The following is a 27,442-nucleotide window of genomic DNA, read 5'->3' as shown; positions in this document are numbered from 1 at the left end:
TTCTTTTGGATTTCTTTTAGTATCAGCAAGGAGAGTTCTGGAACCCTCTCAGACAATAGAGTAGCTAGTTGCCCGACCTATCTTTTCAGGTTTTGAAAAGATATGCCCAGTTCTTTGATAGTTGCACCGTGGGTGTCAAGCCTCTAATCTGTCTTAATAATAAAGGCATTCATCAGATCTTCCATTATAGACTGATTAGACTGTAGAGGCTGATATTGTTGCCTATGCTGATTTTGAAAACCTTGAGCTCCTTGTCCCTGGGGTCTAGAGTTATTTTGCTGCCATGAGTTTAGGCTACCACTTGATGAATTCCAAGATTAGCTTGGGTGCCTCTGTCCCATAGATTAAAATTATTCATACTCTGGTAGTTTCCTCTATCAAAGCTTCCCACAATATTTACCACTTCATCTGCAGTTAAGGCCTGACACTCATGCGTGGGATGACCCATTCCACAGAAATCACAAACTGGTGATGGTTGGCTCTTGACCTTGGCTATGGTCAACTTTCTTATCTCCTTGGCCATGGCGTCTAGTTGGGCTTGCACTGCGGTGTTAGTATCTACTTGATGAACCCCAACTGATCTTCTTCTATCAATACACTCAGCAAGCCATTGGTTAGTATCTTCAGATAACTCATCAAGAATCACCACGATCTCCTCAGGAGTCTTCTTCATTAAAGGACCTCCGACTGCAGTGTTCAGAGTTCATCGTGATGGAGGTGTCAGTCCATCCTAATGTCCTGGAGTTGCATCCACAATTCAATCCCATTATGTTGACACTTCCTCACTATCTCCTTGAATCTTTCCTAAGCCTCGAAAACTATTTCAGTGTCAGTCTGGCAGAAGTTATGAATCTCCCTTCTGAATTTCACTATTTTTGCAGTTGAGAAGTAGTTGTCAAAAAACTTTTTAGTCATGTCTTCCCATGTCCTGATCGACCCCGTTGGTAAGCCACGAAGCCAGTGTTTCGCGTCATCCTTTAGTGAAAAGGGGAATGCCCTTAAGTATACTGCATCTTTTGACGCTCCGTTGTACTAGAAGGCGTTCATGATTTCCTCAAAATCCATCAAGTACGTGTTAGGATGTTCATTCACCTTCCCTCTGAAGACACAGTTGTTCTGGATAGTTAGAAGCAAGCCTTGCTTCAACTCAAAATTATTTGTTACTACTGGTCGAGGTCTGACACTGAACAGTCCCTGATTGTAGACTGGTCTGACATAATCGTCCAATTCTTTACCAGGCCTGGGCAGCCCATTCTCAAACTAGTCTTCAACCAAGGGTCGAAATAGATTGAATCTTCGACCCCCATTATCTTCGACGGTCTCCTCGGCAGCTCTACGGGCTGCTTCAGCTGCTATCCTTGTAGCTTCTTCTCTATGTTGTGCTGCCTCTCTTGCAGCTAACTCTACCTCGTCTTCACCGTTATTAGCCATGTGTTCTTGGGTTGAAGGTTGCCCCAAGAACTTTTCGGTGAACTCTTTCTCTTTCCTCAGTTGTAGCAGGTATTTTTCCAACTCTGGTTTGTAGTGTATTACTTCTTTTGAAGATGATCGAGTCATACACCATAACATGTTGCCTGCACACGGAAGAGAACTAGAACAAAATAAAAATAAATTCCTGAATTAGCACCAAAAACTATTTTGATTACTATTGATTGCCAATCCCCGATAACGGCGCCAAAATTTGACGAGCGCAAAACACAACATGAAATTTATGCTCACTAGCCAAAGATAGTATAGTATAATTATCATCTCCACAGGATTGGATTTAAATAATGTTCAAGTAATCTCTAGTTTAACGCTATTCAGGATGATTAACACTTTGATTAGAATGATTACGAACTACGATTAACTACTAAGTAAAGCAATTGACTATTGACTGCAAAGAATTAGCGATTCGCAGAGTTGGGTTATTATCAATGTGAGAAGTAAGGGTTTTGACAGGAAAGGTGCAACATAGCTATTTAGGATTTAACTCTAATTTGATTCACTCTAATGTTCTAATGATTCCCACGAATTCACTCGATGATTAGTACAAACGTCTAGTCAAGACTCCTCTCTCGATTAAATCATAATTCTACGAGGTGAACTAATATAAGCACTGTGAAGGTATGCAAGCATGTGTTAATGGATTAGTCTTTAGGAAAACGTCTCTCGAATATTCTCCTAACTCGATTTAATCAACAATTCAACAAGCACTTTTGATTAATTAAGAGAATCAATGAACTAAATCAAACAAAATAATGCAAAGATAATCACCAAAATATTTCTCTTTTGATTAAATAAACCAGTGAATAAAGTTGCAACAATTCAAAACTCCATACACGAATTCAAGCAAGAACTAGAGTTAAAATCCACAAATATTTATCAAAATACCATATCCGTCAAACCCTAAGGGAAACTACTCCATAATAATGTAGGAAATAATCACAAATATAATTAACGAGTAAGAAAACATCAATATAATGTTACAATCCAAATTCTCGTATTGAATTGATTGAAAGATGATGGAATCTTGTGTCTTGTAGCTTCTAGTGCTCTCCCAAAGCTTACAAGGTCAAAAGTCCTCTCAAAATAGTATTTTTGGTGTATTTATACCATGTAGGAACGGGACCGGAGAGAACTATCCTTTCCAAGCCGAAGTAGGAGAAATACTATGTAAAATTGAACATGCGCGGCACATGGCGCGCCGCCCAATGCGATGCGCTTGTGGAGAAGTTCAGAGATTTGATTTTTACACTTTGCAAGAATTTTGCACTAGCGCCCCGCGCCCCGCTATGCATGGCGCGGCGCGGTAGTGCAATTTTCTCAGAGTAATTTTTGTTTTCTCACTTTTTGACATCCAAACTTAGTCCTGGACCACCGAACGTGATCCCGACTTAGTTTCTTGGGCTTTTACTTAGAGTTCAAAGCTCCAACTTGTTCGAATAAGCTCCATAATATCTTTTTAACTCGAAATCACTTCCTTCTCGATGCTAATATTTGTTTAATTTCTTGAGGGCATTAGACGGTAACACACAAAACTCAGCCAGTACCGACCTTCTTGGGTAAGATCCCTCTTGTGGATCTTTTGTTTAGGTGCAATCCCGGGCGGAGATCCCTTGGCTATGACAGAAGCTACCCAAGCACACTCGGATTCCTTATTTTTAATCTTTTCGTCATATTCTACGGTGCCTGGCTCCCAATCCTCGAAGTATACATCATTGATTGACCCTGCATCACAGAGGACTTCAACTCCGCGGACTAAAATACTGTCCATGAACCTACGGTTTCTCTTTTGTTCTGCATTCCTCAGATGTCTTTCTGGTTGTGTCAGGTCGAGAGCACTTGGATTGCTGTGTTTGTTGGCTCATAGCAGCAGCTCGTTTGTTTCCTCGAGCTGGAGGTGATTGCACTGCAAGAGACTTCTTAGGTGCCATTCCTGTCAATGAAACAGTGTGTGAGTGGGTGATATAGCATAGGATTCACATTGAGAGAAAATGAATGAAGCAAACAGCTTTTGTGATGGGTTATGCGATCGCATAACCACTTTGCGAACCGCAAACCCATCGCAGAATTACAACACCCAGGTGGAAAACAATTATGTGATTGCGAAAAGGCCCGCAGAATATGTTATGCAACCGCATAGTGGTCGCATTTTCGCTCACTAGATGGGAAATTTTTCTAACCCTGTTCGCGGAAACTTTGCGGTCCGCAAATGGGTTTGCGATCACAAACTCAATCGCAGAATCGCTTTTCATCAGGCCACCTAGGGTTCCGATTGCGAAGACTTTGCGGACCGTAAAGATCGTCTTCTTCAGTTAAAAATGCTCACCTCACTCACGCAAAGAGTTCCTAACACTCAATTTTGAGAAATTTCCCACAAATTACCCACCCAGTCCCCACATCAAAGGTTTAAGAAGAAGGGGAAAGAGGCAGCATCAACTCTTGGAGGGACAATAGCATTTGTATCCTCAATATACTCATCCATATCAACAAAGGGTTCTCTTCATTGTACTCGTCCATGTTTACCTAATAACACCAAGCAAAGCAAGCAGAGTGTGATGGAGTAGAAGAAGACCTAAAGTAAAGCACACACTAAGTAGTAATTTCAAAACCGTATTCCCCGGCAACGGTGCCAAAACTTGATACGCTCAAATTACACTTAAATAAATAGTGTAAGGCGGTCGGTGTCAAATATAATAACCCAAAAAGGTTAGGGTGGAATCCCACAGGGAATAGGTGTGAAAAGGTTACTTGAATAGTGTGAAACTTGACTTAAGTCGTAATTCTGCTCCTTTAGATTAAAAAGAGAATGATATAATTGTGAATTAGCAAGTTAACTATTTTGTTGTGAGAATGTAATTAATTTGATTAAGGAAACCAAGGTTGTGTCCCCATCAATGAAATGTAATGCTATCGGTGTTAATATGATATATTTCTAATGGAAGGTCCTTTGATATGCAAATGGTTTCGAAATGACTATCCAATATTTCCCAATAGTTGGGTAGTATTTTCTCTTTATGATTTTTCCAAATATAAAAGAGTTGCAATTAAGGATAACCAATTTATGCCAAGTAGAACCCACTTATTCTTAAGCGATTCTATTAAACAAGGTTTAAAGCCTTGAGTTCTTGATATTCACTTCTACCCAACCCTAACCTACTTTTCCAAGTAAAGATAGAGTAAAATGGAATAAGTCAATGTTTGCAACCACCAACAGTAAATAAAGCATGAGAAATGAATAAATATCAACCAACCATTATATATATATTCAATGTTAAACACCCATTAACATTACACCCATTTAAGGTCCACAACCTTAGTATTTAAAACTAGCTACTCATACTAGAATCCAAAAATAAAGCAATAAATAAAGTCATAAAGCTTACAAAGGTACAAGATTTTCTCTTAAAAAGCTTCAAAAATAATGGTGTATTCAATGCCTTCAATGTGGTCTCTTTTTCAGACTCAATGACCCACAGAAATCCTAGTAAATCTATTTATACTGGACTAAAAGTCGGGGTCAAGATTGGACAAAATTGCCCCTACAAGACCTTCTGCGACCGCATAATGGTCGCAGACCATGTATGCGGTCCGCAGATTTGTAGAGTTGATCGCATAATCCCAAATTCCAGTTGCCAGCTTTCCACCGCATTTCTATTATCGGGTCCGTATATAAGTTATGCTACCGCATATCGCATCGCAAAATAGCTACGTAGAATCTTCAGTTGAAACTGTGCGGTCATTATGCGGTCCGCAGAAGTGTTATGCGACCGCATAATGGACGGCACATTCTTCTCTTCAGTGGCCAAAAATCTGCTTCAGTCTGTGGTGAGTTTGGGGTCCGCACATTACTTCTACGGTCGCATACTTGCCGCATTCTTGCCCTTTTGTGGAATTTTGACTTCTTTTCCATGTTTTTGGGTCTTCAAGTCTCATGCACTACAAAACACCAAAACATCATAAGAATTAACTAAAAATGCTTTGAAAGACAAGCAAAAGTCTATTTAATTAGTATCAAATGTGCCAAAATTCTACGGCACATCAGAATGCGAGGAAGGTTTTCTGGGCCTGGGCTGGCTGAGCTTCGCGAACGCGCAGGGATTTCCGCATTCGCGAAGAAGGGCAGTGCTGGGCAGTGTCATTTTAAAGACGGGATTTGGCCATTTTCCTCCATTTTTCTTTTGGTTAGGCGATTTTTAGAGCTCTTGGAAGGGAGATTTTTCTCATCTATGTCAAGGTAAGTGATTCCCACCTATTGAAAGATAAATACTTGGATTGTGTATGGATTTAGACATGAAAAGTTTTAGAAATTTTAAGATTTGAAGAAAACCTAAAAATTTGTATTTTTCGATTTTGACCACGAAATTGGACATGGAATAGGGAATAAATAATATATTTGAGTTCGTGGTGTTATAGGTAAACTTTATCTTAAAAAAATTTCGAAATCCGGGCAACTGGGCCTGACGGTAATTTTATCGACTTTTCGAGCGAAGTTGGGAATTTGTTTAAATTGATTTGTTTTGAGTATTAGAGTATATTTTTATGGGTTTTCACATTTTTTACTAGTTTTTGAGTGTTGGGCATCGATTCGAGTTGTTTGAATGGCTTGGGAGCCGGCAATGAAACATCGAAGCGAGGTAAGTCTCCTTTCTAGCCTTGTAAGAGGGAATTAACCCCATAGGTGAATTAAATTAATATGTGCTTCTAATTGTGGGGGCTACATACGCACAAGGTGACGAGAGTCCGCAAGTAACTACTAGCTATGCCTATGTCCGGGTAGTTTAGGTTTTCACCATGCCTTATTGATATTGCTATTTGATTTATGGTTATTGTTTGCCTTGAGAAGAAGCAATATTGAGGTTGCGTAATAATTGTGTTGGAAGGAATTTTAAATTGAGGAATTTAAGATTTTAAAAGTTTTCATTTGAATTGTAACGACCCGACCGGTCATTTTGAGCTCTAGCACGTCGATCGGGAGTTTGAGGCCGTGAGCAGCTTCATATCAGGTATTATGACTTGTACGCAGCTTCATGATATATTTCTAATGGAAGGTCCTTTGATATGCAAATGGTTTCGAAATGACTATCCAATATTTCCCAATAGTTGGGTAGTATTTTCTCTTTATGATTTTTCCAAATATAAAAGAGTTGCAATTAAGGATAACCAATTTATGCCAAGTAGAACCCACTTATTCTTAAGCGATTCTATTAAACAAGGTTTAAAGCCTTGAGTTCTTGATATTCACTTCTACCCAACCCTAACCTACTTTTCCAAGTAAAGATAGAGTAAAATGGAATAAGTCAATGTTTGCAACCACCAACAGTAAATAAAGCATGAGAAATGAATAAATATCAACCAACCATTATATATATATTCAATGTTAAACACCCATTAACATTACACCCATTTAAGGTCCACAACCTTAGTATTTAAAACTAGCTACTCATACTAGAATCCAAAAATAAAGCAATAAATAAAGTCATAAAGCTTACAAAGGTACAAGATTTTCTCTTAAAAAGCTTCAAAAATAATGGTGTATTCAATGCCTTCAATGTGGTCTCTTTTTCAGACTCAATGACCCACAGAAATCCTAGTAAATCTATTTATACTGGACTAAAAGTCGGGGTCAAGATTGGACAAAATTGCCCCTACAAGACCTTCTGCGACCGCATAATGGTCGCAGACCATGTATGCGGTCCGCAGATTTGTAGAGTTGATCGCATAATCCCAAATTCCAGTTGCCAGCTTTCCACCGCATTTCTATTATGCGGTCCGTATATAAGTTATGCTACCGCATATCCCATCGCAAAATAGCTACGCAGAATCTTCAGTTGAAACTGTGCGGTCATTATGCGGTCCGCAGAAGTGTTATGCGACCGCATAATGGACCGCACATTCTTCTCTTCAGTGGCCAAAAATCTGCTTCAGTCTGTGGTGAGTTTGCGGTCCGCACATTACTTCTACGGTCGCATACTTGCCGCATTCTTGCCCTTTTGTGGAATTTTGACTTCTTTTCCATGTTTTTGGGTATTCAAGTCTCATGCACTACAAAACACCAAAACATCATAAGAATTAAATAAAAATGCTTTGAAAGACAGGCAAAAGTCTATTTAATTAGTATCAAATGTGCCAAAATTCTACGGCACATCAGAATGCGAGGAAGGTTTTCTGGGCCTGGGCTGGCTGAGCTTCGCGAACGCGCAGGGATTTACGCATTCGCGAAGAAGGTCAGTGCTGGGCAGTGTCATTTTAAAGACGGGATTTGGCCATTTTCCTCCATTTTTCTTTTGGTTGGGCGATTTTTGGAGCTCTTGGAAGGGAGATTTTTCTCATCTATGTCAAGGTAAGTGATTCCCACCTATTGAAAGATAAATACTTGGATTGTGTATGGATTTAGACATGAAAAGTTTTAGAAATTTTAAGATTTGAAGAAAACCTAAAAATTTGTATTTTTCGATTTTGACCACGAAATTGGACATGGAATAGGGAATAAATTATATATTTGAGTTCGTGGTGTTATAGGTAAACTTTATCTTCAAAAAATTTCGAAATCCGGGCAAGTGGGACCGAGGGTAATTTTATTGACTTTTCGAGCGAAGTTGGGAATTTGTTTAAATTGAATTGTTGTGAGTATTAGAGTATATTTTTATGGGTTTGCACATTTTTTACTAGTTTTTGAGTGTTGGCCATCGATTCGAGTTGTTTGAATGGCTTGGGAGCCGACTATGAAACATCGAAGCGAGGTAAGTCTCCTTTCTAGCCTCTTAAGAGGGAATTAACCCCATAGGTGAATTAAATTAATATGTGCTTCTAATTGTGGGGGCTACATACACACAAGGTGACGAGAGTCCGCACGTAACTACTAGCTATGCCTATGTTCGGGTAGTTTAGGTTTTCACCATGCCTTGTTGATATTGCTATTTGATTTATGGTTATTGTTTGCCTTGAGAAGAAGCAATATTGAGGTTGCGTAATAATTGTGTTGGAAGGAATTTTAAATTGAGGAATTTAAGATTTTAAAAGTTTTCATTTGAATTGTAACGACCCGACCGGTCGTTTTGAGCTCTAGCACGTCGTTTGGGAGTTTGAGACCGTGAGCAGCTTCATATCAGGTATTATGACTTGTACGCATGGTCGGAATTGAATTCCGGGAAGTTCGGAGTTAATTTAGAAAGAGAATTCGCATTTTGGAAGCTTTAAGTTGGAGGAATTGACTAAGATTGGATTTTTGAGTAAACGACCTCGGAATCGGGATTTGAAGGTTCCAGCAGGTTCGTATGATGATTTTGGACTTGGGCGTATGTCCGGATCGGGTTTTGGATAACCCGGGAGCGTTTCGGCGCCTATTGTGGAAGTTAGCATTTTTGGGTGAATTTAATAAATTTGGGATGAAGTGCATTTCAGTGTCAACGATTTCCGTTTGGGATTCCGATTCTGGGAATAGCTCCGTATGGTGATTCTGATGTTGGGAGCACGATCGGAAGTGGATTTGGAGGTCCGTAGGTCATTTTGGAGTCATTTGGCGAAAGTTAGAAATTTGAAGCTTTTTGAGAAGTTTGACTGGAAGTGGACTTTTTTATATCGGGGTCGGATTCCGGTTCCAGAAGTTGGAGTAGGTCCGTAATGTCGAATATTACTTGTGTGCAAAATTTGAGGTCAATCGGACGTGATTTGATAGGTTTAAGCATCGAAACTAGAAGTTTGAAATTTTAAAGTTCATTAAGCTTGAATTGGAGTGTGATTCATGGTTTGAGCGTTGTTTGACGTGATTTGAGGCTTCGAGCAGGTCCGTGTTATGTTATGGGACTGATTTGTGTGATTGGACGGGGTCCCGGGGCCCCGGGTATTTCGGACGTATGGGAGGAGTTGGAAGAACACCAGAAAATCTGGTGTTATTGGCACCAGTTGCAGGTCTCGCAAATGCGAACCTCGCATTTGCGATGAAGCTCGACCCAGGTAGTGTTCGCATTTGCGACACTTTTGCCACATTTGCGATCCCAGCAGACGTCGCATTTGCGATCCCATCAGTTGAGCCCATGCTTCGCATATGCGAGGCTTTTGTCGCATTTGCGACCCTCGCATATGCGAACCTGGTGTCGCAAATGCGACATTAGAGGGCCGTGTCCAGCTCTTTTAATGCGGGATTTAGGCCATTATTTCATTTCACTTCATCTCTTGGGCGATTTTTGGAGCTTTTTGAAGAGGGTTTTCACCTAGCACTTTGAGGTAAGTAATTTCTACACAACATGAGTTTAATACATATATTATGGCTAGATTAACATGTAAAAATTGGTGAAATCAAGGGTTTAGATGAAAAATCTAGGTTTTGGATAAAAATGAGATTTGACCACGAAAATGGTTATGGAATGGAGTAGAAATCATATATTCTTGATCCTTAGGTTATGGGTAACAACTTTCTTCAAAAATTTCCGGAATCCGGGCACGTGGGCCCGAGGATGAATTTTAGGAACTTTGCATTTAGGGTTGGGAAATTAGTTTAACAATTAGAATATGAACTTTTGAGCATGTATTGACTAGTTCTTACCCCATTTGAATAGTTTTTTTGGATCGTTCAGCTCCGATTTGGAGGTTTGAGCACGTTCTTGAATTGGGATATAGGCTTCGGAGCGCGGTGAGTCTCCTTTCTAACCTTGTAAGAGGGAATTGTCCTCATAGGTGAATTAATTGGATATGTGCTTCTACCTGTGGGGGCTACGTACGCCCGAGGTGACGAGAGTCCGTGCGTAGCTACTATTATGCTGAAGTCCGGTAGTCTAGGACCCAAAAGCATGCTTTACTTGCAATATTTGATATCTCATTGTCAATTTAAAAATGCTTAAAACGTATCGAATGTGTAAATGAATTTCTAAAAGACTAGTCATCATTTCCTTGATTTTTAAAAGAGAAATTGCCTTTTTCTTGGATAATTGCTCCTTGATGAATTCTTGATTGACTGTTTGAATGTATTTATATATTGCGAAACGGGCCGAACGCCTCGATAGATTAAATAGATGCATCTATGGTTCACGCCATTCGACCATCTGGCAGTGCACAGTTTAAATATTTTTGGATCAGGCCATACGACCTCGGCATGATTTGCGTATGCTTGTATTGCTTGCCTTGAAATTCATAGATGTTGATATTTGTTTCTCCCTGGCCTGAGATAAATGTATATATGATGAAAATGAATTTGGGAATTTCCTATAAACGAAAGAATTGTTTACTTGCCTCATGCTATTTGAGTTACAGTCATTTTTATGAAAATCCTCGATTTACTAAATTATTGGTATATTATCATTGGACCACTAGTAAGTGTTGAAGTCGACCTCTCGTCTCTACTTCTTCGAGATTATACGGGATACTTACTAAGTACACGTTGTTTTTGTACTCATGCTACACTTGCTGTGCATTTTTGTTGCACAGGCACATGTACCTCTAACGGCCTAATGGGTGTAGCAGCATGGATGATATGGAGACTTAGGCGAGCTGCATCTCTCGAGGCGACCCGCAGCCAGCATAGTCTCTTTCAGTGTATTGTATTTACTTTCTGTCCAAACCTGTATTCCGGACAGTTATTGTACTTCATTTGATTTTCTAGTGAATGCTCATGCACTTATGACACCAGGTTCTAGGATGATTATGGGATATTTAATATTAAAAGTTGTAAACATTTTTATTTATTCAATGATGATTACCTTTTTACTAGTCAAATTAAAGGAAATTATGGTTCCTAAAATATTAAAATGAGAGTTTAATTAATTACTCAATGTTGGCTTGTCTGACCGAGGTGTCCGGCGCCATCACGGCCTTTGATGGATTTTGGGTCGTGACAACATGGTATCAGAGCATTAGGTTCACGTAGGTCTTACGAGTCATGAGCAAGTCTAGTAGAGTCGTGCGGATCAGTACGGAGACGTCTGTACTTATCTTCAAGAGGCTACAGGACTGTTAGGAGCACTTCCCTTCTTGATTCCTCATCGTGCGGTTTGATTCCTTTGAGGCTTATGCCTCTGTTTCTTTCCTACTCAATCTTATGCGACGCGAAGCGCTTATTATAAATCGGTAATTTGAGGAATTGTAATGGTACTACAGATGTGGTGCGGGATGTTTCCCCCTACATAGTTGATTGGACTATTGTCGACGCCGTGTGGAAGGATATTCCGTCATTTTAGCTCAGTAGATGTACTTCTGAGATCTTTGAGGCTATGCACAGGTTACTATGATGCTCATGGGTTGTTACCGCACAATATTGATGTAATGGTAAGATGCTTGTCTATGTGTCGGAGTAGTGGTTGACTTGGAAGGAGGTTTACTCGATGCATGATTCAGAGATTCAGTGTTTTAATTCCGACGGAGGAAAGACAACTGGACCATGAATGTTCAGGTTTTGGTTGACGGAGTAACGATCTATTGGTTCAAGTGCTACAGAGATATATTTTGATTTAAGGCAACGGTTGGGCAGCGAAGGATGGGGATGGACATGTGGGAAGTGTCTTGTGGTGATTTAACTTCTAGAAAGCCTAGTGTGGAAAACAGGAGCCGAGCAGTTGCTTAGAGGAGTGAGTTTGACCAAAGTGGGAGAGTGGCAGAGTAGCATATGGGATCAGTGGCAGGATAACTACACACTCGGAGAAAAATTCTAAAGTGAATTGGGATTCAGGGTGGACAGTGACTGGGTTTTCGGACTTGACTTGAACTATCGGCCATTATACTGCGGGAGATTTGATACAACGGAAAGGAGTTTCTTGATGTGAAGAAGGGTACAACATGATTTTGAATTGGAAGATATTGTCGTGTATTTAGTCGATGTCCATAAGAAAAGAACGGACTAGTGCAGTTGGCGAATGAGCACGGGCTCAGGATGCGTTATAGATGTCATAGTGATTGTACCCCGTGCAGTGTCATTGGGAGATGTCGGCATGTAATTTCCACAGGTGGGTTATCTCCTGTGAGCACATCAATGGTCGCGTGGTTGGCGAAGCTTCTGCGAAGAATTCTACTGGCTATACGGTAAAGAGATCGGTCATGTGAATGTGGTTAATGATTCAGAGTATTCATAAAGGGTTTTAATAGAAGGATTTCGATGATTTTGGCGGTTTGATTGCGCAAGGTTATGTCAATAAGAGATAAGGAATCTTGGTGGGTTCCATAGTTGTGTAATGGTGGCTTCAAGCTAAGTGGGAGAGTCCCGCCGCTTACGATTGGGTTGTATGGTTATTTTCTTGTGAGGTTTCAGGTTATCGCCGTATTGGTAAGTTATTTTGGCTAAGGGAAAAGAGCATAAGTGGTAATTTGAGCAAAGGAATTGGTAAAGGTGTGCTATAGTTGGCCTTGTTGGCTCATGTTCAGGCTTTGGGAAGACTCAGGATTTGTGTCTCGTATGGAGGTGATTTACAAGGAAGTGATTCAATCGGGTGCTCCATGGGGATGGTTGTTCGTGTGCCAGTGGAGCCTTGGAGTTGATTACATTCGGGACCAAACCATAGTGGGTAACTCTCAACAATGGTCCTAGTGAATTCAAAAGTTAAAATGCGGTGCTTAAAGATTTCAAGCCCGCGGTATGGTTAAGAATCGAGCTTTTGTGGCGTATTATGATAAGAGGCTCAGGATGTTCTATGATATTTTTGACTTCCAGTGTAGCATTGGGAGGAAAAAGAGGAAATGACTTTCGTAGGGGAATTATTGGAATGGGTATATCAGTTGATGACGCGAATGTGTGTGCAAGGAGGGTATGAAATGGTTCATGGGTTTGGAGGCAATGGGGTCGCGTGGAATGGGGTCACTCAGGATGAGTGCGGATTTAGGTTTGTGATATAAGGAATGGAGATATTATTATCTCTAAGGCAAGTTAGGGATGAATTAGAAGAAGTTAGATTGGTTAGTCATGGTTGAATGGCATAGTGCTTGCGGTTTGTGCGAGGCTCGACGGTCGCCGTAACTTATTTTATTTGGAAGCATTCAAGTATTATGGCCTGTTATATGTAGGCAGATCCCAGAAGGGTTATGTGGTTTAGACCACTACTTGAGGATTTGCATGTTCTACGGTTATGAGGATTCACTCATGTGTTTCTATGGTTCTCTTGGAACGAGTTAAGTAAAAAGTTTATGTATGATGAAGTGTTCACCCTATTAGTGGTTCAGGAGTTATGATGAAATTCTTGTATTATCGCACATTGGCATGTTTAGGGCAGTGAGCGGTATAAAATTTGAAAGTGAGGATCAAGGTTGCGATTCGGTGTTGGCAAGAATGTCACGAGCTCGGATGAGCAGGAAAGGGGTTTGGATGTTTAGAGTAATTTGGTATTGTCTTCAGCGTCACCTGAGATTGGTGTTTGTGTAAGAGGCTTTGCATCCTGGTTATGGATTCTTGATTGCTTTACAGAATTGTATGGCCGGTGGTGAGGATGTGCAGACTTGTTACTTGGTGCGGTAGGTCGTGGGAGCGTATCTCACGGGAAGATTGTATAAGTGTGACATGTAGTCACTTGATTGATTGAAGATTTAAACCAAGCATGAAGATTGTGGTAATATCACTAATTTGAGAATTTATGCCAGAGGGCACTCGGTTTATTGGGTTGTGGACTGTGGAGGTTTGCTCCGGATATGAGGATTGTTCTTGTGAGTCATGGGGAAAAAAGGGTTATTATGGACCCTTGAAAGGCTATTATCCTAGTACGGTGCGGTCAGAATCAGCTCGAGGTCGGTGGGTAGATTTAAATATAAATATGGGCTCTATATCAGGCCGGATGTATTCATTTCAGCATAGCACTCCTTATGGAGGGGTATTCGAACATTGGATGTTATCTCGTCGTCGGCTATTTCATGTAATACTATATTGTGCTGTATGAGTTGTGAGACGGCTTGATAATTTTCCTAGGTGTTGTGGTTCCGCATAGCGATGGTGTTATGTGAGCAGGATGGCTCTCGAGATTCATATCATATATTGCACCTTAGTTGTGCTTGAGTTTTGTAGCGTATGGCAGTATCTGTCTCCCCAGGGATGGTATTATGCACTTGGCGTGCTTGTGGCCGATATTTGGATATTTTACAAGTATGAGCATTTTTGCTCGGTAAGTAATTTCTTATTGATTATGTTGTATGGATCGGGTTGTACGCCGCAACAGTGTGATGTTGAGTACAGTCCCCTATATTATATTTTTGTGTGTTTTATTTTCCATTACTGAGGAAAGTTCATATTAGTTGTGTGAGTTGAGTAGTCCCTTCCAGATTTCGAATTCCTTATGCATCACGTTCAAGCTTGTGGCCTATCGGCACATTTTGGCATCATATGAGACTTTTGGTCATGTCTGGGTTGGCTTATTGCCTGAGTGGCTTATACTGGGTAAGACGAGGTTGTTGGATCTAGGATTAGTACGATCGAATTATATGAAGAATATTAAAAAGCAAATACCATTATTTGGTTCAGAAGGAGGTAATGATTCTTGTCATAAGTATAGACTCAACGGTTGGTCGACTCGCCAGTGGTTATGAATTTCTACACGTCTCTTTCGTCATGGCGGTATTGTAAGAGTTGGATCAAGACTTATACATGTCATGAGGTGCATTGTGAGCATTAGATTCAGGGAATGTCGGTTGTTATGATCAGTGAATGTTATTATGGACCGTGAACGATGTGGTGCAGGATGAGAATCCAGCAAAGGTATGCAGTCATGTTCTGGTAAATCGCGTAGTGATTGATACAGTGTTCATATTTTGGAAGCAGGCCTGGCAGAGAATTTCGGCTGGGCTCTAAGGCTCTTTTGCCTAAATAAAAGAGGGTATCTTCAGGGTTGATCGAGATAATGTGCTCAACTGAGTTGTGGTAGCACGGGTAGGTGCACGAGGTGTTACGCAGTGATTTCGGACAACTTCAGTGCAGTTCTCAGCACGTTCGAGGACGAACGTATATTTAAGTGGAAGAGAATGTAACGACCCGACCGGTCGTTTTGAGCTCTAGCACGTCGTTCGGCAGTTTGAGGCCGTGAGCAGCTTCATATCAGATATTATGACTTGTACGCATGGTCGGAATTGAATTCCGGGAAGTTCGGAGTTGATTTGGAAAGAGAACTCGCATTTCAGAAGCTTTAAGTTGGAGGAATTGACTAAGATTGGATTTTTGAGTAAATGACCTCGGAATCGGGATTTGAAGGTTCCAGCAGGTTCGTATGATGATTTTTTGGACTTGGGCGTATGTTCGGATCGGGTTTTGGATGACCCAGGAGCGTTTCGGCGCCTATTGTGGAAGTTAGCATTTTTGGGTGAATTTCATGAATTTGGGATGAAGTGCATTTCAGTGTTAACGATGTCCGTTTGGGATTCCGAGTCTGGGAATAGCTCCGTATGGTGATTCTGGTGTTGGGAGCACGATCGGGAGTGGATTTGGAGGTCCGTAGGTCATTTTGGAGTCATTTGGCGAAAGTTAGAAATTTGAAGGTTTTTGAGAAGTTTGACCGGAAGTGGACTTTTTTATATCGGGGTCGGATTTCGATTCCAAAAGTTGGAGTAGGTCCATAATGCCGAATATGACTGTGTGCAAAATTTGAGGTCAATTGGACGTGATTTGATAGGTTTAAGCATCGAAACTAAAAGTTTGTAATTTTAAAGTTAATTAAGCTTGAATTGGAGTGCGATTCATGGTTTAAGCGTTGTTTCACATGATTTGAGGCTTCAAGCAGGTCCGTGTAATGTTATGGTACTGAGTTGTGTGATTGGACGGGGTCCCGAGGGCCCCGGGTGTGTTTCGGACGTGTGGGAGGAGTTGGAAGAACACCAGAAAATCCGGTGTTCTTGGCACCAGTTGCAGGTCTCGCATTTGCGATGGAGGCTTCGCATTTGCGATGAAGCCCGACCCAGTCAGTGTTCGCATTTGCGACAGTTTTGCCGCATTTGCGATCCCACCAGACGTCGCATTTGCGACTCTGTGGACGCATTTGCGATCCCATCGGCTGAGCCCAGGCTTCGCATTTGTGAGGCTTTTGTCGCATTTGCAAACCTCGCATTTGCAAACCTGTTGTCACAAATGCGACATCAGAGGGCTGTGTCCAGCTCTTTTAATGTGGGATTTAGGCCATTATTTCATTTCACTTCATCTCTTGGGCGATTTTTGGAGCTTTTGGAAGAGGGTTTTCACCTAGCACTTTGAGGTAAGTAATTTCTACACAACATGAGTTTAATACATAGATTATGGCTAGATTAACATGTAAAAATTGGTGAAATCATGGGTTTAGATGAAAATCTAGGTTTTGGATAAAAATGAGATTTGACCACAAAAATGGTTATGGAATGGAGTAGAAATCATATATTCTTGATCCTTAGGTTATGGGAAACAACTTTCTTCAAAAAATTCCGGAATCCGGGCATGTGGGCCCGGGGATGAATTTTAGGAACTTTGCATTTAGGGTTGGAAAATTAGTTTAATAATTAGAATATGAACTTTTGAGCATGTATTGACTAGTTCTTACCCCATTTGAATAGTTTTTGGATCGTTCGGCTCCGATTGGAGGTTTGAGCGCGTTCTTGAATTGGGATATAGGCTTCGGAGCAAGGTGAGTCTCCTTTCTAACCTTGTAAGAGGGAATTGTCCCCATAGGTGAATTAATTGGATATGTGCTTCTATCTGTGGGGGCTACGTACGCATGAGGTGACGAGAGTCCGTGCATAGCTACAATTATGCTTAAGTCCGGTAGTCTAGGACCCAAAAGCTTGCTTTACTTGCAATATTTGATATCTCATTGTCAATTTAAAAATGCTTATAACATATCGAATGTGTAAATGAATTTCTAAAAGACTAGTCATCGTTTCCTTGATTTTTAAAAGAGAAATTGCCTTTTTCTTAGATAATTGCTCCTTGATTGACTGTTTGAATGTATTTATATATTGCGGAACGGGCCGAACGCCTCGGTAGATTAAATAGATGCATCTATGGTTCGCGCCATTCGACCCTCTGGCAGTGCACAGCTTAAATATTGTTGGATCGGGTCGTACGACCTCGGCATGATTTGCGCATGCTTGTATTGCTTGCCTTGAAATTCATAGATGTTGATATTTGTTTCTCCCTGGCCTGAGATAAATGTATAAATGATGAAAATAAATTTGGGAATTTCCTATTAACGAAAGAATTGTTTACTTGCCTCATGCTATTTGAGTTACAGTCATCTTTATGAAAATCCTCGATTTACTAAATTATTGGTATATTATCATTGGACCACTAGTAAGTGTCGAAGTCGACCTCTCGTCTCTACTTCTTCGAGATTAGACGGGATACTTACTGAGTACACGTTGTTTTTGTACTCATGCTACACTTGTTGTGCATTTTTGTTGCACAGACACATGTACCTCTAACGGCCTAATGGGTGTAGCAGCATGGATGATACGGAGACTTAGGCGAGCTGCATCTCTCGAGGCGACCTGCAGCCAGCATAGTCTCTTTTAGTGTATTGTATTTACTTTCTATCCAAACCTGTATTCCGGACAGTTATTGTACTTCATTTGATTTCCTAGTGATTGCTCATGCACTTGTGACACCGGGTTCTGGGATGATTATGGGATATTTAATATTAAAAGTTGTAAACATTTTTATTTATTCAGTGATGATTACCTTTTTACTAGTTAAATTAAAGGAAATTATTGTTCCTAAAATATTAAAATGAGAGTTTAATTAATTGCTCAATGTTGGCTTGCCTGACCGAGGTGTCCGGCGCCATCACGGCCTTTGATGGATTTTGGGTCGTGACATGAACTTCGTATTTTCGTAAAGAATTAAGGAATTCTATAATTACTTATGAAATCTATGTGTAGCCGCGTCGCAATTTTATTCCGCGAGCAGGGTAAATTTCCACTACTCTTATGGGACCGGGTCATTCGCCTCGGCAGCATTATGTACTTCACATCTTATGGGATCGGGCCGTTCGCCTCGGCAGGATTTAGGTACCACACTCTCATGGGAGCGGGCCGTTCGCCGCGGCAGTTTAATAGATGCATCCATAGTTTGTGTTGTTTGACCCTCGGCAGTGCACAATTCAAATATTATGTTGGATTGGACCGTACGCCTCGGCGTTTCCTAATAAAATATCCTCATGGAATCGTGCTTAATATTTGGCAAGAAGCCAGTGTATCTGTGAGTTGTCCCGATTTGAATTATGACAACCTACTTGATGAGATCCACTATATCCATACATATACTCCGTTTAAGGAGGGAATTTCTAATGGAGAGCTTGAGCTTATTGCAAAGAGGAGGATTGTACCATGTATTTATACTCGTTTATCTTGTTTATTTGTTCTATTTCATATCTGCTTACTATTACTGCACCTGATATTATTGAACTACTAGTAAGTGTCGGAGTCGACCTCTTGTCACTACTTCTTCGATGTTAGACTAGATACTTACTGGGTACGCATTATTTTTGTACTCATACTACACTTGCTGTACATTTTTGTTGTACGGGCACATGTATGTCTAGTGGCCTTGTGGGCGTAGCAGCGTGTTTGATGCGGGGACTTAGGTGAGTTGTATTCTATGTTACGATCCGCAACCACCAGAGTCTCCTTCAGAGTAACTGTATTTTCTTTCATGTCCAAATTTGTATTCCAGACAGATGCTGTATTTTATTTTATTTCCTAGTTGATGCTCATGCACTTGTGACACCGGATTTTGGGATGATTGTGGAGTGTTCAGTATTGAAGTGGTTAAACCTATTGAGGTTCTCTGTAAATTCCATTGTTTACTATTTAAATTGAAGAAAATTATGATTTCAAAAATATTAAAAATGAGAACTAAATTAACTACTTAGTGTTGGCTTGCCTGACAGTGGTGTCCGGCGCCGTCACGACCTTTAATGAATTTTGGGTCGTGACACAAACCCCAACCTTCATACATAATATCATCAAGCTCCCAATTTCTTTAGGCACAGACAAAGCAAGATTTACCAATAGCAAGGAATAATTTTTTTCTTTTCTAAGTTCTGATTCTTTTTTTTTCTTCCTTTTTAATCAAAATCTTTTTTTTCAATTCTCTACAAGTGGCTCTCACAATTTTTCAAATAATGCACCTTTCTTCTTTTTCTATAGTTCCACGCATAACCTGACGATACCTCACTTAGCTTTTACAAGCTCATAACAAAATCAAGTGCTCAGGAGAAGTCAAAGGTTCAAACAGATAGTCAATTCAAATGACATGGATCAGACTTGTAGTGTGGTTGTCAAAGAAGTAGGATTACAGGCTCAACGGGGTTAACTAAGATACACATTCATTAGGTGGGTAAAAGCATATATCTGGCTCAACAAAGAAATGCTCATATCACTTCCTAGACTGAACAAGACTACTATTTCACTTTGCAAACACACGGGCAAGTTCTAGATATCAACCGACATGCATAGAATATAACAAAACCTCACACACAGATTAGCACATAACTCACTTAGGATCAGATCTATCCCAACATTCTAGTTAAAGCAGTTAAGCAACGTTATAATCAGCCAATTTAAGGCACCTATAGACGAGTCAAGAACTGAGCCTAGGAATCGCAAATAAGGCGCTCACTGCTCTCAAGGCACAACAACGTCAAGGAAAGTCATTTGCATTTAATATCATAGCACAAGACTTCAGATTTCCTAACAAAAGGAAATTAACTACACCCGGTTCAAGCAAAACCCTTAAAAAAGAACCGCGGCACAAAGAAAAACCAAGGGACTAGCTAAGGAAAACAAAATATTTTTTCTTTGACTTTGATCCCCTTAGAAAATAGTCGAGAAAATCAATCGTCGGGCAAAGTCAAAAAAATTTTAATCAAAAAAAACGAAAACAAGAAAGCAAACACACATATACATATATACATATTTACATAACACCCCACACGTTATATTGTGGCACGTCCCCATGACACACAAATAAAAAGCAAGAGGTAGGGGAACTTCCCTGATTCATCTAGCCGGGGTTTGAATCGAAGTTGGGATCTCCTTTGCACGCCCGACCCAGTGCACACACCTATGCTGAGAGCTTATTTTCCACCTTCTTTGGGTACACCCCACAGATAACTAGGGATTCTAGTTCATTTTACACTCCTTTTTACTTGAGTTTTGAGTAAAAATGTATACAAAATAGTCCCAAAGGCTTACATGTCGTACTTGTTTGCAGGGTTTGGTCAAAAAGGTGACAATTAGTAAAAAGGAGTGAAACATGCACAAGTACCAAGGATAAGTCCAAGCACAGTTGAAATAGATCCACTGCGGCCGCACCCCATTTTGTGCGGTCCGCAGTGATGAGATTCAGAGAGGTGCAGTTTTTGATAACTCAAGCACTGCGGCCGCAAAGCACTTTGTGAGGACCGCAGTAGCCTCACCGCGGCAGCAACTCATTTTGTGTGGTCCGTGGAGATGAGATTCAGAGAGTTGTGGAAAATAGGGATTGAAGCCAGCGCGGACCGCAAGCCATTTTGTGCGGACCGCATTGAAGCCACCGCGGCGGCGGTGCATTTTATGCGGCCCGCGAAGGCCAGATTCAGAGATTTCAGAGCCAATCCAAAAAGCCTCAGTGGGTCCGCGATGCATTTTGTGCGGACCGCACTACCTCGTCAGGGGTATTTTTGTCCAGAAAATTCGGCCTAGTATAAATACTTTCTTTTCACATTTTTAGGTCATCTTTTGTAATCTGACTTTGGGCTGAGCACGTGAACGGCTCTTTTATTCCTTTTTGAGTAATTTGTGGCTACTATTACGCTGAATCTTCATTATCTTAGTTTGTAATTAATTATTATGGTTATTTCTTTATCTAATTTCTTGTTTTCTTCCCTTATTATGAGTAGCTAGACCCATTAGCTAGGGTTGTGGCTCAACCCTAGTGTGGGTATTTGATGGGTCTTGAGTTTTAAGGCTTGAATGTTTATGGGTGTTTGATATTTGGACCAATTTATGTTTTCCATGTTGAATTAGTGGTTGCAAACACTAATTTGTGCCTTTATGACTTGGGCTCTTCTTGAGAAAGAGAGCTTGAGTCTAGGAAAATTGGTCCAACAAGGAATTGGGGTGTATTCAAGAGATTGATAGCCCCAATTAAAGGGTTAAACCTAGAGATAGTAATACCCGACTTGAACCTCAATTGCTTGCTCAATTGTAATACCCAATTGGTCTTGAGAAAGTCAACTTGGGCAAAATCGCTCAAACTACCGAGAGGTATAGAGTGAGAAGTTTCGTTGGTTATATCGTAATCCCCATCATAACAATTTTGCCTTAGACTTGAGAATCCGTCAAATATCCACCTAGGAGAAAGTCACTTCCCTAGTGCCTCTTTAACCAATTAGATAACCTTTCAAGTATTTCACTCTAGCTTAATTTAGCATCTTGTTAGCATAATATTAGAAGTAATCAAAACACCAACTATGATTGGAAGTGCAATTAAGAGCATTACACATTGCTAGTTTAGATAGGAAACCAATTCCAAATCTAGCTCCCTGTGGATTCGATCCCGACCTATTCGGGTAAAAGCTACATCGACCGCTCTCGCCGCTCTATAGTGGTGCAGGGTTGGCACCGATCACCTTTTTGGCGCCATTGCCGGGGAGCTAACGGTTTTGGCTATCTATCTAAATAGTTTTGTGTATTTTTTTTCTTTCCTTCTGTGATACTAATATTTTTGGTGACACCAATCCAGGTACAAAATGGCGGCATACAACAACAATGACCGTCTTGGAAATGTGATCCCGGGGAAGGAGGTTGATGACATCGGTGAGGATGAGGTACCTCTTGTACCTCAAGGACAACGGAGAGGCCGCCAGGCCAATGCTAATGCCAATGATAATATTCCAGACCCTCCCCCACCACCTCCAAGAGTGGCCCCTCGGGTGCTTCCCAATCAAAGATATGCCAGTGCAACTGTCCCGCCCCGGATCCGGGCGGGCAATTTCCAAATTACCAATGTGATGCTGACCTTGCTGGAGCAACGAGGATATTTCACGGGTGCTCCCGATCAAAATGCTTACAAGCACCTCAAGGGTTTTGTTGATACATGCTGGGGGAGCAAGCAAACCAACGTGTCCGAGGATGCTTTGCGGTTGAGACTACTCCCTTTCTCTCTTCGGAGGAAGGCACTAGACTGGCTGGAAAGACTCCCCAACTATTCCATCCATACCTGGGATGAGTTGGCGGATAAATTTATTGCAAAGTTCTTCTCACTGGGGCACATGGCAACTTTGAGGGATGAAATCTTAGCTTTCAAACAAGAGCCCAACAAACCACTACATGAAATTTGGGAGAGATACCGGACCATGGTTAAGGAATGCCCTAATAATGATATGATTGAGGCAATGATACAACAGACCTTCTACCGAGGCATTAACATAATAAACCAGTGCATAGCGAACCAATTAGCTGGGGGCAATTTCATGAACATGCCGTATGATCAAGCTCGTGAAATTTTGGATGAGATGGCGGACACTTCTTCCGCTTGGCAAAGTAGAGCCAATGTGCCACATGGTGACCCCACGGTCATTCATTTGCACAAGGAGCTCCATGATCATGGGCAGGCAATAGCAGAACTGACAACAACCATGAACCAGCTAGCAAAGGCCCAGTTACAACAGGTTCAAGCTCCAGGACAGGTTAATGCTATGGAGGGTGTCAACATGCTAGTGAACAAAAGAAGACAAAGAGGGCAACAGAACCAAGGGAATTCGGATCAATACAACCAAGATAGTGGTGGGTTCCAAGATGATGGGTATGAAGAGCAGAATGAAGAAGTGCAGTACGTGAACAATTATCAAGGCCAAAGGGGTAATTCTTCCAACCAACAGCAACAATGGAGATCCCAAGGCAATTGGGGTAATCAACAACAAGGCAACAATAATTGGGGTAATCAACAACAAAGAAACAATAATTGGGGCAACAAAAATCAAAATCCTAATAGGGGTAACTAGAACAACAATCAGAACAATCAAGGAAACTGGGGTAACAACAACAAAAACTCGGGTGGAAACAACAATCAGGGTGGTTAGAACAATAACAATCAGGGAAATCGGGGGCAAGGCTTTCAAAGGCCCCCAATGTATCAGCAACCGAGCAATCCACCCCCATTTCCATCCCAAGGGCCTAGTTCATCCAACAATGACATGGGGAGAATTGAAATGATGTTTGAACAGATGATGAAAAAGAATGCTGATTCAGATGCTCAGTTAGCATCCCACAATACTTCAATCAGAAATTTGGAGGTTCAGCTAGGCCAAATCTCACAGTCCTTGAATACTCGTCCTAAGGGGGCTCTACCTAGTGATACGGTAGTGAACCCGAAGGGTGGGAACTATACCGGTCAAGCAATGGCAGTAATTACAAGAAGTGGACGAGGCGATGAAGTGAATGCCTCCAAACAAAAAGAAATTTTGAGTGATGAAGTTGAGTTGCAAGACGATGAGATCCCTTTGGTGGTGGAGAATGTGATTGATGAGAACGTGAATGAAGAAGTGACGATTGCTATCAAAGATACCGAGGTGGAAACTCAGAATGACGTGAACCCGTCTAGGGAACACATCATAGACATGCCTGAAGCGGTTGTGCCTAAAGCCAAGGCTACTGTGCCAAGGCCACCTCCACCCTATCCTCAGAGGCTCGTGAAGCAGAAAAATGAGAACCAGTTTAAAAAGTTCATTGACATGATGAAGAGCTTATCCATTAATGTGCCTTTGGTAGAAGCTTTGGAGCAAATGTCTGGCTATGCTAAATTCATGAAATATTTGGTGACGAAGAAAAGATCCATGGACTGTGAAACTATCAAGATGACCCACCAAGTTAGTGCTATAGTGCATTCAATGGCTCCAAAGTTGGAGGATCCCGGTGCTTTCACCATTCCATGCACTATTGGAAGTGCAGACTTTGCTAAAGCTCTATGTGATTTGGGGGCGAGTATCAACTTGATGCCCTACTCAGTTTTCAAGACATTGGGTATTGACAGCCGAGGCCGACTTCATGAGGTTGCAAATGGCAGATAGATCGATGAAGAGGCCTTTGGGTATAATAGATGATGTTCTAGTCAGGGTGGACAAATTTATCTTGCCAGCTGATTTTGAGATTCTCGATTGTGAGGTTGATTTTGAGGTACCTATAATTTTGGGAAGACCTTTCCTTGCTACTGGGAAGGCCTTAGTTGATGTGGAAGCAGGGGAACTCACTTCCCGAGTGGGTGATGAAAAGTGGTCTTTCATGTGTGCAAGTCAATGAAGCAGCCCAACTGTACCGAAGTGTGCTCATTTGTGGATCTTGTCACGGCAGTGATAATTGATGATACTAGTGCAATGACCAATGTGGAGGACCCTCTAGAGGCGGTTTTGTTGAATCTTGATGTCAATGACGATGAAGGTCGTGTGTCAATGCTTTATATGGAATGGGCTCTTACTCTTATGAGCCTCGGAAGCTATCCTTGGATCTTGAGAATAGGAAGACTCCGCCAACAAAGCCCTCATCGAGGAACCTCCGGTGTTGGAATTGAAGTCGTTGCCTCTACACCTCAGGTATGAATTCTTAGGCCCTAGTTCAACTTTGTCAGTTATTCTTTCCTCTTGTCTTACTAACATGCGGGTAGATGCCACATTGGAGGTGCTCCAAAAGCGGAAGAAGGCAATTGGATGGACTTTAGCTGATATTCGGGGAATAAGCCCTGCATTCTGTATGCACAAAATTATTCTTGAAGATAATGCAAAACCCTCCTTGGAACATCAAAGGAGGTTGAACGAGGCAATGCAAGAAGTTATGAAAAAGGAGGTGATCAAGTGGTTAGATGTCGGGGTTGTGTACCCCATCTCTGACAGCTCTTGGACTTCGCCGGTGCAGTGTGTGCCGAAGAAGGGTGGGATGACCATGGTGACCAATGCGCAAAATAAACTAATTCCTACCCGGACAGTCACCGGATGGAGGGTGCGCATGGACTACCGCAAGCTGAACAAAGTGACACGCAAGGATCACTTTCCATTGCCTTTCCTTGACCAGATGCTTGATCAACTTGCTGGGCGTGCCTTCTACTGTTTCTTGGATGGGTACAACCAAATCTTGATTGCTCCGGAAGATCAGGAGAAGACCACTTTCACTTGTCCATATGGCACCTTTGCCTTTTCTAGGATGCCTTTTGGGTTGTGTAATGCACCAGCTACATTCCAGCGGTGTATGATGGCCATTTTCACCGACATGGTGGAAGATATTTTGGAGGTGTACATGGACGACTTTAGTGTGGTGGGTGACTCGTTTGATGAATGCTTGAAGAATCTTGATAGGGTGTTGGCCCGGTGTGAGGAAACCAATCTTGTGCTCAATTGGGAAAAATGCCACTTCATGGTTGAGGAGGGCATAGTTCTTGGTCATAAAATTTCAAAATATGGCATAGAGGTGGACAAAGCTAAAATAGAGGTGATTTCAAGGCTTTCTCTCCCCATTTCTGTCAAGGGGGTTAGAAGTTTTCTTGGGCATGCGGGGTTCTACCAGAGATTTATCAAGGATTTTTCGAAGGTAGTGAATCCTTTGTGCAAGCTATTAGAAAAGGATGCCAAGTTCGTGTTCGAGGAGGGATGTATGCAAGCATTTGAACTTCTCAAGCACAAGTTGACCACCACTCCTATTATTACCGCACCCAATTGGAGCTTGCCCTTCGAGCTCATGTGCGATGCGAGTGATGTTGCGGTTGGGGCGGTTTTGGGTCAAAGAGTGAGCAAAATGTTTCATCATGTGTACTACGCGAGCAAGACAATGAATGATGCCCAAAGGAACTACACGGTGACTGAAAAAGAGTTGTTGGCTATTGTGTTCGCAATGGAGAAATTTCGGTCGTATCTCATGGGCGCCAAAGCCATAGTGCATACCGATCATGCCGCTCTTAGGTATTTGATGACGAAGAAAGATTCCAAAGCTAGGTTGATGCGATGGGTCTTGTTACTTCAAGAGTTTGATTTAGAAATTGTGGACCAGAAAGGTAGTGAAAACCAAGTGGTGGACCACTTGTCCCGCTTGGAGGAGGAAGGGAGGCCGTGTGATGGCCTAGAGATCAATGATACATTTCCCGATGAGCAACTACTTTCTGTGTCGATGAATGATATGCCATGGTTTGCGGATGTTGCTAATTTCCTTGTGACTGGTATAATCCCGTGTGAGCTCTCTTCTAACCAAAGGAAGAAACTCAAACGGGATAGTTTGGATTTCTATTGGGATGAGCCGTACTTGTTCAAGATATGCACCGACGGAGTGATCTGAAGGTGTGTCCCAGAGGAGGAGCAGTTGAGTATTTTAGAGGCTTGTCATTCCTCTCCCTATGGTGGCCATCATGGCGGGGCGAGGACAGCTTCGAAGGTTCTTAGTTGTGGGTTTTACTGGCCAACTTTGTATGAAGATGCAAGTGAACTTGTGAAGAGGTGTGACGAATGTCAAAGAGCGGGTGGAATTTCGAAGAAAGATGAGATGCCTCTCAACACCATTCTAGAAGTTAATATTTTTGATGCGTGGGGTATTAATTTCATGGGCCCATTTGTAAGTTCATGTGGGAATGCATACATTCTAGTGGCGGTTGACTATGTTTCAAAATGGTTTGAGGCCGTGGCTTTACACAACAATGAGGCCCGAAGTGTGTTTGTGTTTCTCAAAAAGAGCATTTTCACTAGGTTTGGCACTCCTCGTGCAATCATAAGTGATGGGGGGTCGCATTTTTGTAATAGAGCTTTTGACACTTTGCTTGCAAAGTATGGTGTCAATCACAAAGTTTCTACTCCTTATCATCCTCAGGCGAGTGGCCAAGTTGAAGTCTCAAACAGGGAAATCAAGAGTATACTGTCAAAAACGGTCAATTCAAATAGGACCGATTGGTCAAAGAAATTGGATGATGCTCTATGGGCTTATAAGACTGCTTACAAGACTCCGATTGGTATGTCTCCGTATCGGTTGGTGTTTGGGAAAGCTTGCCATCTTCCGGTTGAGTTAGAGCACAAGGCCATGTGGGCTTTGA

Source organism: Nicotiana attenuata, chromosome 4 (genome assembly GCF_001879085.1).
Source record: "Nicotiana attenuata strain UT chromosome 4, NIATTr2, whole genome shotgun sequence".
Classification (NCBI taxonomy): Eukaryota; Viridiplantae; Streptophyta; class Magnoliopsida; order Solanales; family Solanaceae; genus Nicotiana; species Nicotiana attenuata.
The sequence above is the reverse complement of the archived record's forward strand: the minus strand, read 5'-3'. Positions refer to the sequence as shown.